The following is a 12,128-nucleotide window of genomic DNA, read 5'->3' as shown; positions in this document are numbered from 1 at the left end:
CCTGTAAGGACGTAAAGAATTAGGTCATTGATTACAGTGCTTATGTGCTTTTGTTCACTTCCCCAACCTTATAATATTTTTTTCCTTAGCAAATAGATAACTACAGAATAATTAATATTCCCCTGGAAATCCTAGCAATTACATTTTGAAACAAGGGAAATGACTGCTAATATCTTACAGGGAACAGACAGTTATACATAAGTACACAGGAATTTCTATGTACTTAAAAGGCAGTGCATGAAACTAAAAGCAAAAATACATGGCTTTTTATGAAGAGGCTTTCTGTGACTATCTGTGCATATATTTGAAATTCATTAAAATAAGACTTTCCTGGTGTCAGTTTGATACAGCTCAGACACTGCTGGAGTGGGTCAACGATAAAAGGACTGGAGGTTTCATCCCAAGTTTGCATACAGAGAAAACATTTTTGGGGACTCTGCTCTTTCTCGAGCAGAACAGTGCACTCACACACAGCGCAATGGTGTTTGCCCGGAGTTCCACATTTGTGGTTTTGCAGCATGTATAGCACTCTCAGGGTTATCCTTTGAGTGCATAAATGACTGCAGAATATATTCAAACAGTTCTAATTCAGTCAAAAATAAATTTAGAGCAGTCTTAGAGAACAGGCCACATTAAGAGTGCATATTGGTATTTCCTGTCTTTCAGTCGCTGTGGGAATCAGTTGACATCACTTGCATTCAGAAGATGTAAAGGTGTCAGAAAACTGGAGCTGGCACTGTGCACTAACTCAGTTTGGAATTGCTATTGCTCTCCTCTAAATACAGAATGAGTCTGTGCCTTGGGTTTCTTCTTCCCTTCTTACCACCTCATATTGCTTGAATAGTTGATAAGTCATTTCTTGTCTTTTCAACTGGATTTTGTATACAATACATTCATATATTGATAACCTCAGATACTTCATTCAAACTTCTGTTGCATGAGTTTCTGTTTCTCTGTGTCTGTACTACATGTGTGTGAACCAAATTCTGTGTGATAGATTATGGGCAACGTCTGCACTTGGTTGTCCAAGCAGCAGCTGTTTTTGAATTGCCAATCTTATCTTGAAGAAACATGTCTTGTTAAGTTCTGAACCAGGTAGCTTATCTCACCTCTGAGGCTGCATATCAATCTGAGGTCTGGAGTGAAATGACTTCAGTGCTATCAGATCAATTTGCTGTGAGCAGCCCACATCACAATACTAGTGCACATAAATCAGCTGGCTTTGGCAGTTTGCTCAGGAGAGAGCTAGGCCTACACCTTCAGGACCACTGAATTATTTCTTCTCTCTGGAGAAGTCTGAGAGTCAGAAAAGATCCCTTCAGGTCAGGGCTGAAGTCTCAAAGGGAAGCCATCAGAGAGGCAGCTAAATTTTACTTCAGTATGCTGGGCATCCAACACTTTTAAGTGTTTTTAGGCTGTGTTTTAGTTTTAAGCTAAGTAAGAGAAGGTTAAGAGGCTAATCTCAGGCACAGATAATCAGAGAAACCAATGAGATGCATACACAGATTGCATGTGGCTTCCTGATTATTATATATACTAGTTGCTTTCTCTGAAATGAGGGTCTTTGCGTTACTCGGCAAATAGTACCGTCTATTGTGTGAGCATCCAGACGTATGGTTCATCAGCCTAAAAGAATTTTTTTTTGATTTTACTTCATAGAAACAAATTTATTGCCCTTCAAAAGCTTATTTCATGATGAAGACATGTTCAACAATTTTGATATTTAGTATGCATGTAACAATGCAGGTAATACATTGTTTTCCTTTATTACTGACAATCAGGTTGTACTTTCCTTTCCGTAGTAACAAAAAGTAGTTTTAGCAGTACACCTGTCAAAATATTTACCTCGTAGGCCACCAAATTTCAAGTCAGCATCTGCTTACAATTTTTAGTTCTGTTATCAATACCTGAAGGAAGCAGATGACAGTGTGGTAGTACGTTATGCATTTCACAAGTTAAAATGAAATAGCAGTTTAGATTTGGGATGCATCTCGGGGTCCCTAAATGTCTGTGAGCAATGAGTGGGATCGATGTATTTATGTTATTGTTCCTTAAGGTAATGGCATTAGTGCAGCACTTTTCAATAACTACTTTTAATTTGAATCAGTGTGGTAGCTATTAACTCTTGTCAGGTAGGTTTTTTGTTTGTGTTTTGTTTTTAACTCTAGCTATTGAATGTGCCATTAGTTGTCCTCAGAACACACAGAGATCAAAAAACAGATACCAGAAATTGCTGCCAGTAGAGAGACTAAGGACTGAAAGGGTTCAGAGAGGCTAAACCTTTTTTTCTGTCTCCCCGCTTTTTGCAGGTAACCCTAAAAGGCTGCCGAAGCAGAACTTGTCTGGTAGGTTGGCCAAAACTCATTTGCTAGCAGCAGCATCTGTACCCCCTGCTGTAAACAAGATGAGAACTGCTGCTCACACTAAGGCATGCTTGGTGTTTTCCTGCAGCTTTAAATGTAATTAAAATAAGGGGTGTGTCTGACAAATGGAGGAGGAAGTATACAAAAAAAAAAATCAAAGATGTTTTTTCAAATGCTAGAGATGTTATATGAAGGAAACATTATGGATGAGAGATGGTTAAAATTATTTTTCTAAGCCCTCTCCCCCCTCATGCCCCTGCTCTTGTTATCAGCTCTGAAGCAGGAAGAATCTATTCTCCTTTCACTTACCCACATTTTCTCTGACACCTTTCACTTACCCATATACATTGTGTTCCCCATGGAGGTGTTCATCTTGTTGTAAAAATGACACTTTCACGGATATGACTGTAGAGGCTGAAATGTTGATTACCAGCATTAATCATTTCGGGAAATACCAGTTTCTAACAATGCTACTTTTCTGGTGTGCATATAATGTACATAGAGAGGGACAGACAGATGAGTTACATGCTAGTGTATGGGACAGGGGAGGAAGTGCCAGTACATATTTACTTTTGGCCATTTGGGGATTGATCTATCCTTTTGTGGTCACGTTTTAAAAATAGCGTTGACTTCCTGTTCCAGTTAGTTAATTTAAGGAGTCCTCCTCTTTGGTGGTGCTTGACGCTGGTTTCGTTAATATGTAATGAGATTTCCCCTTTGGCCTTCATTGTCAATGTTTAAAAGTGCATCTGTAGGGAAGGCTGTAGACCATCAGTCTGGAATCCCACTTCCGTCTCAGCTGCTTCTCTCCATATTGATGGCATACAGGATAAACAGAACAAGTTAATTTGTAATCTTAGATAGAAAATGATAGCTGCGCTGTTTCTGTCATTGAACACTCTGCCAGTTTAAACAGCTGATTAGTCAGCTTCTGTGGAATCGATCTGAATCAGTTCCACCTGCGTGCACCCACCAAGAGCCACTTTATTGTAAATCAATCATTCTGAAAACATCTCACAAAGGGGCCAGTCCTCACTAACAAGCCATCAATTTAAACTGTCTGTCTGGAGCACTCAAGAAATTAGAAGCGCAACAAACATTTATTCTAAAATTATGGAGAAGTCATTTCTTTAAACCACAATCTGTAAGTATTTGGTGTTTGTGGTAATTTTTTTTCTTTTAATTCATACGCATTGGGTTACTTTTCAGACATCCCAAAAGCGCGTGTGCTTTCTCCTAGGAGAAAACAGTATGTTCGGAATTTTAACAATAGTGGATGGAATGGATGGCCTTTATTACTAGAAGGCAGCATTAACAGTAACTCAGAGACTTTATATCCTGCCCTTGTGCCCCTTGGGTGTTAAGATCGATCCCTAGAGTCAGAGAAGTTCTCCTTATTCTTTGACATGATGAATTGCTAAATTTTGCCTGTGCAGAGAGTGGGTCTTCCAGCTGGCAGTGGCTGGAGAAGTTGCCCCAGGGGGAAGATACAGATATATGGTTTGGTCTCCAAACTCTTCCTTTAAGACGCTTCATACTACCCTAAATAAAAGAGAGTGAAGAAGGTATATTCTATTTTTTTTCTCCTTTTATTGGCCTGTCTGGGCATTTCACTTATGTCAACAAAAAAAGCCGTGAGAATCATGTTTTCAGGTTGAGTGCATTGTTTAGAATCTCTGGAGTCTTATTCAGCTTGAGGAAAAAAAATATGGCAGCACTACGTTTTCAAGGCGCAGTGCAAAATGCTACGTGCAATGTTATGCCATGTAATTACATGTTGCCACATGATTGTGTTGTCAACACTGTGTCTGATTACAAGGTAATTGCTTAGTTACTAGCTTTAATGCAAAGCTGCTCAGAGACTTGTGTGCTACACAAATGTCCCAGTCCTGGAAATAAAATCAAAATAAAAGTTCAGTGAAACCTCACGTGATAGCGTGGAAGGTAATTGTACTCGCAGATGGTGTTGGGACTGATCTATCTCTGATTAACCTCAGCTTAAATCCTCTTATTTATTGTAGGATAGTTTGGTGAGATATCTCTTAGAAATAGTGTAGCGTATTCACAGTAAATTTGGAGCTCTAGCCTCTCCCTCTCATAGCATTGGATTGTGGGTGGGTTTCAGATATTTAATACGGCTATAGTTGTCGTGGTCTTCCAGCCCACACAAGTGACTTCTGCAGTTAGTCTCTCTAACCAGCCCTACTTATTTTAAGAAGTTAAGAAGTGGTAGATATGAACAAGACAATGTCAGCTGGTAATTCACCATACCATTTGACTTTCTAACTGTATGGATACCAAAAAAAAAAAAACACCACATTACTATTAAAATATGGGATGACAGGAATTTGGGTGATGCCTCTTATGTATACTTTACCAACACCCATTTATGGGTCCCCTCAGTAACATCTGATTGATAGTATTCCTCTAGATAAAAGCTGCAGAATGTGGCAATGCTCCCTCCCTTCCTCTTCCTGAGCACAAATTCTGCCCCTCCTTGCCCATTGGTCCCACGGAGCTTTGGAAGCCTCTTCATTCTCCGTTGCATAAATCCCCTTCCGCAATCTGTTCGGGAGGGTAGATGCGTGAAAATCTGTGCAGCTGCCTTCAGGAACCAGAAAATACAGTAATCACATCCTTAGGTATCACGCTCCAGACACTCTGAATCAGTGGCAGGATTGTTATTACTTAAGTTGGAAGCAGTGCCAGAGCCTATTGATTTCTAATCCGAGCTATCGAACAAGAGAAGCTCCTTTTGCAGGTAAGTGAGCTGTTTCTGGGCTGAAGGAAGACAAGCTTTGCAGGGGGAGGTCCTCTTTTCTCTATGGAAAGTTCCCACGGGACTTTTCTGTTAGGGCTTTCTTCAAAGGAACTTCATCTGTCTTTGTGGGCTGGGTTATTTTAAATGAGACTCCTGTTCCTCAGCTGTTTTCAGGTAGGGCTGGACCAGCTGCTTCCTGGATCTGCTGCCTAAGTGCACTACATTACTACTTCTAGTGTGAAAAGCCTACGTGATAAAGATGATCATTCTCTTGGTGTTTTCAGTCAACTCATGCTTTTGCACAAGTGATATTCATGCCAGTGTTGGTCATGATTTCACAGAATCACAGAATTGAAGGGGTTGGAAGGGACCTCGAAAGATCATCAGGTCCAACCCCCCTGCCAAAGCATGTTCCTTAGAGCAGGCTGCCCAGGTAGGTGTCCAGATGGGCCTTGAATATCTCCAGAGAAGGAGACTCCACAACCTCCCTGGGCAGCCTGTCCCAGTGCTCCGTCACCCTCACTGTGAAGAAGTTCTTTCGCATGTTGGTGCGGAACTTCCTGTGCTCTATCTTGTGGCCATTACCCCTTGTCCTATCCCAACAAACCACTGAAAAGAGGTTGGCCAAATCCCTCTGTCTCCCACACCTCAGGTATTTATACACATTGATGAGATCCTCTCAGTCTTCTTTTCTCCAGGCTGAACAGACCCAGGTCTCTCAGCCTTTCCTCACAGGGAAGATGCTCCAGGCCCCATATCATCTTTGTGGCCCTCCGCTGGACTCTTTCCAGGAGATCCCTGTCTTTTTTGTACTGGGGAGCCCAGAACTGGGCACAGTACTCCCGGTGAGGCCTGACGAGGGCAGAGTAGAGGGGGAGGATCACCTCCCTTGACCTGCTGGCCACACTCCTTTTAATGCACGCCAGGATCCCATTGGCCCTCTTGGCCAGAAGGGCACGCTGCTGGCTCATGGTCAACCTGTCGTCCACCAGGACCCCCAGGTCCTTCTCCTCAGAGCTCCTCTCCAGCAGGTCATCCACCAGCCTGTACTGATATGTCTGGTTGTTCCTCCCCAGGTGCAAGACTCTACACTTGCTCTTATTTAACCTCATTTAATAACCTCATTTCTACTTAATTAATTTGGTACTATCCATTCATCAGCCAAATCCCTGTGCCCATTTATCATCATGATATTTTTAATGGCAGGTTTTGAGCTGAGCAGGAGTACCTGATGGAAACTGCGTGATGATTATAGTTTCCTGAAAGGGGAATGATTTCAGCCCACGGGTGGGGAGGGAAAAAATAGTAATAATAAAAAAATCCTAGAGCTAGGTAGGAAAGTAATCATTTTCTATATTATTTACTGTCTGCCTGCCCCATTCATAGAATTAGACTGCATGCCCTTACCCCAGTTCTGTAGGCCACCATCAGGATGTGGATCTTTACTTCTACCTAATCCTCCCATGGTTGCTGAAACTAGTAAAATTCACCAATGGAAGAAAATTCCCATGAGCCAGTAAATGTGCTTTCCCTCTGGTGCAGTTGCCTGCTGTCTGATGCTGAGTTCTGTCTTCTCTGTGGAGGAGAATATGGCTTTAATTTCCAATTTAGTTTATTACTGCTATTTTAATATGACAAATCTGATGATTTTATAGTGCGTACTCATGGGATCCTGTATATGAAATACCTCACCATAGGTGTTTGATTATCGTGAAAGCTTGTTTCAGAGACATAGGAAAGGTGATATTACAAAGCAAGGAGTTGTCTGCTTGTAGCGAGCCCTGGATGAAGGATAAACAGGAAAAATGATAGTCTAGAACAAATCTGGAGCTCAAACTCAGTACAGCAGAAGTATGCAAAGCAATTTTAAGCAGTGGGATTCTGATTTCGAAAGAACTGTACAAGTTCAGGAAGGTGAAGCTATGTACATAAGCAATGGCTTAACTAGGGGATGGCATAAGCTAGCAGGAACATTGACAGAAACAGTCCATCTCTGGTATCCCACTGGTCTTCTTACAAGATGAGTATGTATTAATGCGTTCTTATTGGTAGTTCTGCAAATTACCTTTGTCATGTTGCACGAGTTATGCAGTGACTGCCAGGTTCCTACAAGTATCTTCTTTCTATTTGTGCTCTATACATTAAGGTGAACACCTAAATGAACAATGCAGTTTAGTATCTCTTTCCTGAGTGGTAATTTTTGGTAATTAGGACTCCTTTCCTCTGTGTTCTTTATTTCTTGGTATTGAGTGCTTATCGCTGCTTTGTAACTGTTAGTATATTTTTACTGCTGTCTTGCTGCTAGTTATCGTGAACGTTATGCATTGATAATATTGGACCGAATGCTCAGGGGGCACAACAAAAGGGTAGGAATATTGTTTTTTTGTTAATGTTGTCAATTTCTAGGATTTTTAAACTGAAAGATGAAGAGGGAAAGTGCAAACATAGTTACTTCCATATTATTTCATTTTGTTATTACAGGATGGTGAGTTACCATAAACTACAGTTAAAATGCCTGCGTTATAGAGATACCGTGTACTTTTTCACCACTACTATGTGGTGAAAAAAATATTTTAATAGAAAGAGATGTTGTTAGCTTATTGTGGGAGATGATATCTGGAGGCATCTAGATCATAGTAGCTAGTTCTGAAAATGTAATTTGTTGAATCTCTGCTGAGACTGTAGTCTGACCCTGGTGTCTGTCTTACGGGCCGCATTTCAGTGTATTTCAGGGTGAAATGGGACAACCGAACATGGTCTAGCATTATGCAAGGTCATCTATCTTCCCTTCCAGTCAAGTTATGCATTATGGATTTTTTTCCATGCCTTTGTTCAGGAACCAAGTAAGGAGGTGACTAGCCAAGTCAGAATAATATGATGGGACAATGTGGTTTTAATGAGTATAACAAGTTGTGTTTTCTTTGGGACCCTTGTATGCAAGATCCTGCACGAGGATATGCACACTGGTTTTCTGTGAGACTGTGCAGATCTATGCTGAGATTTCAGAGCTCTCTGGCATTAGGTGTTGACTCCCATAATGCAGTGTAAAGCCCTGGGCACTCCTGGCATTGCAACAGTTGCCAGAGTCCAGAAGACCTGCATTAACCAACGTGCAAGGAGGTGCATTGCAGGTATGGAGATAGTTATTAGTATGATGATAGCTTGTGCATAAGGGATTAAAGGGCTGAAAAATGAAAACAGCTCCATCTGTTCTTGCCAAAAGGAACCAAGGTAGAAATTCACAAGTTACTTACTGTCTTTAGTATGTAAAGTGTATGTTCCATTAGTTATAAAATAGAAAAAAAGTATTGTAGCAAGGCACGTAAAAACTGCCATAATTTTAATCCAGATTTATCCATATTTTTTCCCAGTCTGTCAGTGGTTAGAACACTTTCTGTTGTAGCTCACCCACGCTCTAAGCTGCATGTGTAGTACAGCACTGAAAGTGGCTCTATAATGTCATTTGGGGCTTTGTATTTATTGTTATGCAACACTAGTTGTGCTCATTTTGCAACCAAGATAAATTATATTTACATTTAAATGCCAATTTTGCAAATTTAACTTGGGAACGGGGAATAACAGTTTCTTTTTGGAATCGTATTTTGACCCTAGCAATAAAAGTTGAGAATTGCCAGAAATTTCCATAGCTTGGCTGAAGCTATTCTCTAGTCCAAAGTCAAAATAGAGTACCTGTTTAAAAATAGTATGGATTATGTGTGATCTGAAAAGAATTACGCTCCAGTTGCTGTAGCACTTCAGACCCAGTTGCACCGCAATAATAAAAAGTGATAAAATGTATTTGTATCAGTCAAGTGAACAGATCTATTTTAGGATGCACGTGAAAGAAAAGATAAGCAAATTCTGTTCTATTACTTTGATTTTAGTCTTCTATTATTCCGTCGATTTAAACTCAATTTCTGTGGACTTCTGCTAGTGTAACTGTGATCACATTCAAGTCTATGAAGTAAAACTCAGCATTGATGTGAACGATGGTCTAAATCACACTACCTGTTTGTTTAGAATATATTCCTGATCATCTGACACTCGTACTTCATATTCATATCCTTATGCATTTTACCCAGACTGCTCTAGCATGTGTATCCAATTATTCCAGGCTGTTTTACCAAACTCGACTTCAAGGGGGAGCCCCTTCAATATCCTGTTTGTGCTGTACTCCAACGGCATTGTGCAGTTTAACAGAATTTGGACTAAAGGCTGTACGACAGCAAGCATTAAATGAGAGGAATAGTATAAAAAGACTGTGAAATCTGTGTATTTTTGAAAAGACAGTAAATGGCATCTTTAGAAGCTATTCTGTCATATCCTTTGCTCATATTAGAAATCCAAATGTAATATTTATTTCTGACGGAGAATTTCATTGAAGCACTTTAATAGCTGTTTTGAGAAGTGTTGGTGTTTTCAGGTCTCAGCCAGTAGTATTTTTGGGTGGGATGGACTGCTGCCTGAATTAAAAAGCAAAGAAACAGAAACACTCTCAGAATCCTGTTATTTACTGGCATGATATTATTATCAGACTAAATGCAGAGCTGTGTGTAAAGAAGAATAACTCTCTGCCCAGGCACCCAGTCCAACATAACGCTCTACAGAAGACTACTCTATTAATTACAAAATATAGTGGTCCCACTAGCAATTGTAACAGGACTGATCAATCCTCCTCAGCAATGAAAAAATCAGACAGTCTAAAACGCTAGTATGACAACAATGTATAGTTTGGGACCTAAGAAGTGCAATGACAATAACGATAAAAATTCCCATTTATGGAGCACTTTGTCAAACAAACATCTCAAGACACCACACAGTAAAAACATAAGAAAATGAAATCAAACAGAGCCACGGGCCTGATCGAAGGGAAATCATTGATCCTTATTCCTAAAAGTACAATGAAAAAAAAAAAAAAAGCCCTTTATCTCTGAGGTTTGGCCTAAAAGTTAGAAAGCCTTGGAGGCCTAAACATAATAACCTGGAGACAATTTCTTTTCTTGCTCATTCTATATTTGTTCTGGCACTACACGGGATTGGGTGCCCGAAACAGTAGATTACAGCTGATTTAGAGAGCATGGTTACCACATTCTAGCCCAAAGGGCTTTTCATTATTATAGAAATATTTTAGAAAAATATTTCTGGGAGTACTATCTGCCCTAAATTTGAGGAATAGTGCAAGAACTTATATCAGGTCTGATCCTTTAGCTGTTTTCTTTCCTTTTCTCCTTTGCGGCCTTCCATCTCTGCCTCAGAGTCACGCAGGCAGGTCTAATACGTTAATGCTGAAATAAGCCACAGAAATTTCTCTCCTTGTTTCCTGCTCTCCTAGTCCCATGTTCCCTTCAGTTGATACTGGGATTCCTGTCCCGCATCCAGCTGCATTAAGCTCGATTATGGCTGTAATCCCAAGTTCAAACCTTTTTGTCCATTCTTCAAATGCAAGAGTAGGCACAGTATCAGTTTTCATTTTGGCAGATATGCTAGGTAAAGAGAGTTAAATATCAAAAATGTCATCACTAGTACCTCATTCCGCTGCCCAACAGCGTGAGTGTGGAGGAAAGAAAGTCTATTAGTCATTTATGTCTTATAGATTACAATGACACACATTATAGTTCCATGGGGCTACACAGCTACTCATAAATGCCAACTGTTTGTTTACATTTAAGACCCCCCCCACCCAATGAGTTAATAATAATTAGGATAATGACATGATAAGGATAATAATATGACATAGTAAGGATAATAACTGCATTTATTTTATCGTTAATTTTCCATTTGTTTTGATTTTAAAGGTGAAAGTTTATACGAGTAAACTAACAGGTGTCAATCTATCACCAGTAGTGCTCTGAGGTATTATTGCTACCGGAGGACTCCTCAACGCTCCTTATTGTAATTGCAAGAAAGTATATGCCAACGTCTGTTGGGAGAAAGAATTCCCTAAATGGAATTAATCATAATTATTTTATTATTTGGAATGTGAAGGCATGAATCCTCACTGAATACAGAATATGCTTGTGATTTGTTTTTATTTTTCCACATTTGTAAGCGTGTAATTCTTTGCACTGGTTCCACTGACGGGGAAATACTTGGGCCATAAGGTTCTGAAAAGTGTGTTAGAACCAAAAATTGGTGGTATTTCTAAATGTGTGTATTTGATAGCCAGTAATGCCTAATGTCTAGCAGGAGTAGTTCTGTCTTTAGACTAAAACCAGTTTCTGGACATCTAAGTCTCAGTCTCATTCACTTATCTAGACAGCATAGACACTTTCTCCCCAGGAGTTGACACAGCAGGAACTCCAACTATATCCTCTATGTGTGACTCAGAACAATAAAATAGTTATGATGTAAGGAAAAGAGCTAGAATGAAGCTCCGAGGAGGACCTCCCGAGTGACAGTATGACCCGTTATGGAGCTTCCTGCAATATCAAATTGGGACCAGTAAGAAAATGGGTACTGGCAACTGGAGAAGCCTATAAACTATCCAATTGCTGCAAGCTTTCTTGCAGCAAAAAGAAAACTTTTTGTGTCTGTGTCTATCCCTCAGATGTAGCACAAGTTGATGATTTTCTTTATGGCCACTCCAACCTTTCAAATGGTTCAGGTGTCTGTCTCGATCCTGAAGGGACCGACAAATGAGCTGAGGGTGTTCCTGCCGGTTCCCTAACAAAAACGGCACCCCCCATCTCCATGCTCAGAGGGACGTTTATGTTAACCATCAGGTGCAATGAAGAAACCCAGCAGAGCTCCCCATTGATATCCTTTTCCTCAGGTTCAGCTGTTATTGACATTACTCCCATGTTTGCTTGGATAATGCTACCTTTTGTCATTTTTGTTTGTATGAAACCAAATGTTGGATAGAAAAGATGCCATGTGAATAAGGCTATCTGTAAAGTCAACACTGTTGATGAATTTCATCACACTGGTCAGTCTAGGTTGTGTTAACTCTATGTTCTGTGAATTCTGCATGAGCTGCACAGTTAGAACCTAGAAACTGTTCTCTT

The 12,128-nt window shown here is 40.1% G+C and overlaps 1 long non-coding RNA gene across 3 annotated transcripts in view; it reads left to right on the top strand.

Moving 5' to 3' along the window:
- Positions 1-12,128, top strand: part of LOC106032924 (uncharacterized) — a 62,184-nt gene that overhangs the window by 32,981 nt on the left and 17,075 nt on the right. For all 3 annotated transcript variants that reach the window (XR_010832838.1, XR_010832837.1, XR_007161899.2), the window contains exon 3: positions 2,310-2,345. This is a non-coding gene — a long non-coding RNA (uncharacterized lncRNA). The remainder of the gene's footprint in view (positions 1-2,309; positions 2,346-12,128) is intronic.

The sequence above is a fragment of the Anser cygnoides genome, chromosome 7 (genome assembly GCF_040182565.1).
Source record: "Anser cygnoides isolate HZ-2024a breed goose chromosome 7, Taihu_goose_T2T_genome, whole genome shotgun sequence".
Lineage (NCBI taxonomy): Eukaryota > Metazoa > Chordata > Aves > Anseriformes > Anatidae > Anser > Anser cygnoides.
Note: the sequence above shows the minus strand (reverse complement) of the source record. Positions and strands in the feature narration are given on the sequence as shown.